This window comes from Pongo pygmaeus, chromosome 5 (assembly GCF_028885625.2).
Source record: "Pongo pygmaeus isolate AG05252 chromosome 5, NHGRI_mPonPyg2-v2.0_pri, whole genome shotgun sequence".
Taxonomy (NCBI): Eukaryota; Metazoa; Chordata; class Mammalia; order Primates; family Hominidae; genus Pongo; species Pongo pygmaeus.
In genome coordinates, this window is record NC_072378.2 from 54,098,818 (window position 1) to 54,106,797 (window position 7,980).

A 7,980-nucleotide genomic window follows, 5' to 3' on the forward strand; every position below is an offset into this window, starting at 1 on the left:
AACTGCTGCATCATTCAACTTCATCTTTGTGACATTTTCTTGCTGACAATCACAACAAAATTTAAAGCATTCATAATTCTGATTTTAAGTTCTATTTTGCATGGTGTTAAGAAGAGTAGATTTCCAATAATCCCTGCTACTTTTCAGGGTTTTCAAAATTGGGTAATAAATATCCCAACTGTACATCTGTTAAGTAGTAAAATTATGTATGAGCTATATGAAGAAATGGCTGTAACTTGCTGTAGTGGTACCAACCAACAACTAGCTTTGTAAAAATTCTTCATATTGAAATATATTTACAAGCCAGATTTTTAAATTGATACATAATGTCTGTACATGTTTATGGGGTACGTGTGAAATTTTGTTACATGCATAGAATTGCAATGATCAAGTCAGATATTTAGGGTATCCATCACCTTGAGTATTCATATGGTTTGGCTGTATCCCCATCCAAATCTCATCTTGATTTGTAGTTCCCATAATCCCTGTGTGTTGTGGGAGGGACTAGGTGGAGATAATTGAATCACAGGTGCGGTTTCTCCCATCCTGTTCTTGTGATAATAAGTTAGTTCTCATGAGATCTGATGGCTTTTTAAGGGGCTTCCCCCTTTGCTGGGCACTCATTCTTCTTTTTCTGCTGCCATGTGAAAAAGGACATGTTTGCTTCTACTTCTGCTATGATTGGAAGTTTCCTGAGGCCTCCCCAGGCATGCTGAACTGTGAGTCAATTAAACCTCTTTCCTTTATAAATTACCTAGTCTTGGGTTTGTCTTTATTATCAGCATGAGAACAGACTAATATAGTATCAATAATTTGTGTGTTGGGAACACTTCAAGTCCTCTTTTCTAGCTATTTTGAAATAGCTGTTAACTATGGTCACCCTACACTGCTATCAGACATTAGAGTATTCCTTCTATTTATCTGTATGTTTGTACCCATTAACCAACTTCTCTTCATTCCCCCACCACACACACATACTCTTCCCCTACAAGTCAGATTGTGACTATAGAGTCTTTCTAGTCATTCTGATTTTTTGAGTGGTGAAGTGAAAGGCACTTTGGACTTAGAATAATGGGCTTGTGTTTAAGTTTAATATCTTCACTATAAAATGCACTGATACATGTGATCTTGTTTGGTGAATGAAAAAGGAACATGACAATATCAAGTGTTACCATTATTACTAAGTCTTTAAAAATGGCTGGGTACATTACCTCAGAAGTTAACATGTATTGAAAATAACATCATCTTCTGAGTCAGACAAATGTGAATAGCATTTCTGACTCTACTCTGTACTGTAATTACTTGTCTCCTCTCTGCCTTAGTCTCTGTTCTGTAAAGTGCAGAGAAAAAATTCTTACCTAATAATTAATACCCTCTAGCATAGTGAGGATTATATAAGATAAAGTATTCACTGGATCTGTCAAATAGTAGATGCTCAATAAATGTTAGTTTTCCTCTTAGTTTGTGCATTTATAAAATTGTGATTACATTTTACTATTTTGGTTAGTTTTTAAAAATTTTTATTTATTTATTTATTTATTTTTTGAGATGGCATCTAGCTATGTTGCCTAGGCTGGTCTCAAGCTTGGGGGCTCAAGCAGTCCTCCCACCTCAGCCTTCCAAATAGCTGGGATTACATGTGCCCACCCCCCTCCCCCCCACCAAGCCCGGCAATTTTTTTTTTTTAATTTCTTCTATTTTTTTGAGACAGGGTCTCGCTTTGTTGCCCAGGCTGGAGTGCAGTGGTGCGATCACTGCTCACTGCAGCCTCAACCTACTGGGCTCAAGAAATCCTCCCACCTCAGCCTCCCAAGTAGCTGGGACTATAGGTATGTACCACCACACGTGCCCAGGCAGGTCTTGACCTCCTGGCCTTAAATGATCCTCCTGCCTTGGCCTCCCAAAGTGCTGGGATTATAGGTGTAAGCTACCATGCCTGGCCAGTTTAATTATTAGACTTTAAAAATTATTTCAAGAAAATAATATTTTAAACTTAAAACGGTTGAAAAATTGAAATTATGATGAAGTACCTCACTGACAATCACTATAGGCAAAGAGTATAGTTGAAAGAATATTTTACATGGAATCAGAAAAACCTAGATTCTAGTTCTGGTCTCAACTATTATTATCTCTATCACTTTGGACAATATGTGGCAACTTACACAACGTTGGGTGAGGAAACAGACTAGTCCCAATTCCTAAGCAACTGTTGGCATGAGGGTGGGAAGTAAGAAGGGGAAAAGAATGTTTAGTAACATGGTCAAATGAGAATTTATTTCCAGCTTTCATTTCAAGTGGGAAGTGACTCCTAACAACTAAAATAGGTTTAAAACCACACACACGCTTAGTCACCACAGCACGCAAGATGATAATTTTCAAAAAGGACACCATGACTCTAGCTCCCACAGATTCAGTGGCAGAGATCAGCAATTTACATCCATGACTAGGATTTTGCATCCAATAATGGGCAAAGCCTTTCATCCTAATCAGCTGATTAAAAACTTAGTCTTAAAGGAATGCATGTGAACAAGCTAATAAGCAAAGCAAACATTCTGAAATCACTCCTGAGGATCTCGAAACAAGAAGCAGACATCTAAATGATTGAGTGGAGTATACGTGTCACGAGTCATGTAGAGAACCAAACTGGAACCTAGCTGGAGTATACGTGTCACGAGTCATGTAGAGAACCAAACTGGAACCTAGCTAGTTCCTTCACCCCACTAAGAACTTTATGGAAAAGAAGTCAGAGACGGTATAAAAACCTAGTCCATGTCCTTTAGAATCTTGTGTACTTATTCATTTACTGCATAAATCTGACAAGGTGTCATTCAGTCATTCCAACCAATTGATTTATTTCCTTAAAAATCTGCAGTTTAGGTGTTGTTTTAGATTTTTGAACATTAGAATTAAGATTGTAGCCCAATATGCAACACCTGGTAAAGAAAAACCAGGGCGTTTGCTAACTCATATGGCATCTTTGAATACATGAGAGAAGTGAGCCACTTCCTTCAGGTAGACGCAGCCTGCACCAGGGGCATGGCATGGAGAACAGAGCACAGAATGAATTCCAGCTCTGCTCATCACCTTGACTGCATGCCCTGGGGAGTGGACATTGACTGTGCATCACTTCAATTATTTTGACCTCACTTCTTATTCCAGCCACAGCTGCAGTGATCAGTTCTATGTTGATGGCAATCAGTCTCATGCAGGTGCTCCTGAATAGTAGCTCACCTACCGCTCTAGGTCTCTCACTTTTTGTTTTAGTACTTTTTTGATCTCTCCATGGTCTAATCCATGGAAACCTTCTTGGCATCCACACATGTGCAAGAGTAAAATGCAGGATGTGCAGGGAGAGAAGAATGCAGGAGGGTGGAGTTAATAATGCTCTATGAGGGAACCCTTCACCAATGAGAGAGAAAGAGACCAGTAGATAAAAGATAAATGCTCTGTCCCCTCCACTCCCTACCCCTGTGAGGGTTCTAAGACACATTTCCTAAGGGTGTTCAAAGGGTCCCAAGCTGATTGTTTGAAGCTCTGCCTTGGAGGGACTCACCATAAGACAGACTCATACAACTATATGCAGTAGTGCCAGCAGTGATCCCTGACGCTGCCTGCTTCAGATTCCACCTTAAAGAGACTCATTTTTCTCTGGGTGCTTTACATGTTACATAACCGCTTGACATTTCTGAGCTCCAGTGCCCTCTCTATAAAATGTATTTAAGTGTAAAGCACTAAGTAAATTTAAATCATTATTTCTCCTTTCAAATCTCACATTCACTACCACATAAACAAATACTACCATATAAACAAATATAAAAAATGCCTTTGTAAAAGAAATAATTTATAAAGATCTCTAGACTCATGACAACAGGTAATGAGTGTTTTAGACTGAACTGCTGATTCTAGAAAGAGCTCATTTCTAATTTATCTTCATCTAGGCGGTAAGGTTGTTAAGCTCAGTCTGTCTGATCTGTGCTTTATCACTGCCCCACTTTTCCAGAAGTTAATGCCAAATCTGACCCCTTGATCTGCATGGTTTTGCCTGCTTCCCTATGTCTGGTTTTAAGCACCATTCATTCTGCATGGTCCTTTAACATTTTTAGAGCTTGAGGTGCTAATCAGGTGCAGGCAGCTTTGATCTGCTTCCTCTAACCAGCCCCCAGCTGGGGTCTCTTCTCTGTCAATACTTCTGCAGGTACTACTCTGTGACATCAAAAAGAATCTATAATTAATTTATTACTCTATTGGACTTTTAACTTATTTTCAGTCTCAAAGATAGCCTTCCATTAACAGATGAAATAAAACATTGACTAAAGAACTCTTTTCTTTCTAAAGCATTATTACTTCATTTTATTTCATTATATTAAAATGCATTACAGTACAATCAGATTATTGTCATTCATTACCATTTCTTCGCATATTCATTGGATGCTAAATATTTCCATTCCTGGAGTAAAGTCAGTGTCACAGAAAACTGTATCTAGCTACTTTTCATAGCACATGATTATCATATCCTTGATTTCACTGTCACATTTTTGGTACTGTGAAGTGGACACTGGGTGTTTAGGGACATGGGTTTAGGCCCAGTTCTGCCATTGGCTGTGTGACCTTGGATGGCCACTTAATTTCTCTGGCCTCCAGCTTCCACTTTTATAAAATGTGACTGTAGGACTGATACACCACATTCTCTAAAATTCTATACGTATCTCCTCTCTGCATTTGATCCTCTGTGACCTGGGTCAACTCAGCACACACTAGGGTCAAGGTATCAGTATTAGTCTGTCCTCCTTTCTTACTTTCTCTTTCTCAATTGTCCTTTGCATTTTTTAAAAACTCACACAAATAATTCACTTTGAATCTTACTATGGCGTTTTGTCCTGGGCCATAAAAACCTCTAGGTTACCAACAATGGGACACTTTGAAAAGCTGATGTTGGAGGAGTTTCCTTTAGAAAAGGCACTATAAGCATGGCACATATCTTTCCCTATGTATTTCTGTTAATGGAGTACCATTAAACATTGGGTCTTTCAGCCCATATTCAAATTTTCTGATTTCCTATAGAGCTTTGGAGCAGTGGGTATGAGATAATTTTCATTTAATGACCTTCCTTCTTTGTCCATTTTTACTGTGAAAGAATGACTTTTTTCTAATGGGGCATCCAGTGAGAGCAGAGCAGATGCTGGAGGAGGGGTTGAGGGAGGCAGCCACTTGCCTTCCCCTGGGGAGAAGCTGGTGTCTGTTAGTCATAGGATTAGAATACAGAGATGGTCGGCTTGAGGACATGTATTAGAAAGTCAGGTCAAAATGATCAATGAAGTCGGATTTTTTTTCTTACAAAATGTCTGATTTGATGAGTTGACCTGACAACCACTGGCTTTCTGTATTAGTTTGCTAAGGCTGCTGTAACAAAGTCCCACAGACTGGGTGGCAAACAGCAGAAACTTATTTCTCATGGTCTGAAGGCTGGAAATCCAAGCTCAAGGTGTCAGCAGGTTTAGTTTCTTCTGAGGCCCCTCTCCTTGGCTTGCAGATGGCCGCCTCTTTGCTGTGTCCTCACTCACACAGCCCTTCCTCTAGGTGCATGTATCCTAGTGTCTTTGTGTTTTCTCTTCTTACAAGGACTCCAGTCAGACTGGATTAGGGACCTGCCCTAATGGCCTTGTTTTAACTTAATCATCTCTTTAAAGGCCCTGTCTCCAAATGCAGTCACATTCTGAGGTATGGGGTGTTGGGGGTTCAACATGAATTTTGGGAAATTACAATTTTATTTTTTATTTTTCTTTCAGCCTAGAGAATTTCTTTAGCATTTCTTATAGTGCAGGTCTGCTGACAACAAATTCTTTCATCTTTCATTTGTTTGAAAATGTCTTTATTTTATTCTCCTTTTGCAATGATAATTTTTTTGAATGTACAATTTTGGGTTGATAGGTTATTTTTTTTTCTTGTGGCACTTTATTTATTTATTTATTTATTTATTAAAGACAGAGTCTCACTCTGTCACCCAGGCTGGAGTGCAATGGCGTGGTCTCAGCTCACTGCAACCTCTACCTCCTGGGTTCAAATGATTCCCCTGCCTCAGCCTCCTGAGTAGCTGGTACTACAGGCGCATGCCACAACACCCAGCTAATTTTTGTATTTTTAGTAGAGACGGAGTTTCACTGTGTTGGCCAGGCTGGGCTTGAACTCCTGACCTCGTGATCTGCCCACCTCTGCCTCCCAAAATGCTGGGATTACAGGTGTGAGCCACCATGGCTGGCCTCTTGTGGCACTTTAAAGGTTCATTTTCTGACTGCTTTTCACCATTGTTTTCACTGAGAAGTCAGTTTGAGTATGTATTATAGTTTCCCTGAATGTAATGCATCTTTTCCTTTGGCTTCTCTTAAGATTTTTCTCTTCAACTGTGTAAGGCCTTTCTTGTATTGCTATAAAGAAATACCTGAGACTGGGTAATTTATAAAGAAAAGAGGTTTAATTGGCTCAAAGTTCTGCAGGCTTTAAAGGAAGCATGGTGTTGGTATCTGCTTGGCTTCTGGAGATGCCTCAGGAAGCTTACAATCATGGCGGAAGATAAAGGGACAGTAGGCATATCACATTGCCAGAGCAGGAGCAAGATGGTGAGGGGAGGTGCCACACACTTTTAAATGACTAGATCTTGTTAGAATTCACTATTGTAAAGACAGCACCTAGCCATGAGAGATCCACCCCCATGACCCAAACACCTCTCACCAGGCCCCACCTCCAGCATTGGGGATTACAATTCAACATGAGGTTTGGGCAGGGACAAATATCCAAACTATATCATCATCTTGGGTTTTCTGCATTTTGGCTATGAAATCTCTATGTATGTTTTTCGTAGTGTTACATTGCATGGATTTCGCTGAGCTTCTTGGAGCTGTAAAACTAAATTTGGGAAAATGTCATTCTTCTCAAATCTTTTTTTATGCTCTGTTTCTTTCTCTTCTCCTTCTGGCACTCCTAGTATATATATGTTAGAGCATTCGGTATTGTTGCGCAGGCCCCCAAAACTCTATTCATTAACAATTTTTTTCTCTTGTTCTTCAGATTGGATGAGTTTTAGTCTATTTCAGCTGCTACACTGTAACAAAATACCTTAGACTAGGTAATTTATAAACAATGGAAATTTGTTGCTCCCAATCTGGAAGCTGGGAAGTCCAAGATCCAGGTGCCAGCAGATTTGGTGTCTGGCGAGGGCCCCATTCTTCATAGATATTGCCTTCCAGCTGCATCTTCAAGCCTTTTTTATGAAGACACAAATCTCACTGATGAAGGCAGAGCCTTCATGACCTAATAACCTCCTGTAGGCCTCACTTCTTAATACCATCACATTGAGGATTAGATTTCAACACATAAATTATAGAGGGACACAAACATTTAGATCATAGCAGATGATTTCTTTTGATTTGTCTTCAAGATCACTGACTTTTCTTATGCAATCTCTAGTTTACTGTTAAGCCATTTAATGGATATTTTATTTCAGAAAATGTAAATTTCAGTTACAGAATTTCCATTTGGTTATTTTTTATAATTTTTATTTCTATACTGAGATTTCCCACCTGTTTACTATCTTTGTCTTTTCTGTTAAGTCCTTAAACATATTTACAATGGCTATTTTCATGTCCTTCTCTGCCATTTCTAGCATTTAGGTCACCCTAGAATCCATAAATAAAGCTTCATGGGAACACAACTATGCTAACTTATTTATGTGTTGTCTGTGGCTGTTTTCATGTTACTCAATGAGATAATTGAGTGGTTGTGAAAGTGATCATATTACTTGCAAGTCTAAAATATTTACTGTCTGAACTTGTAAGAAAAATTTTGCCAACCTCTGCTCTAAAGAATGCCCCCACACTCGAGGGTACAATCCTTCTTATTCTATGACTTTCCTACAGTCTCAGGAAGTACCCAAAGTGCCTAGTTAGCTCTCCCACTCGAGCTAGGCTGTAAATCCAAAGTCTCCCA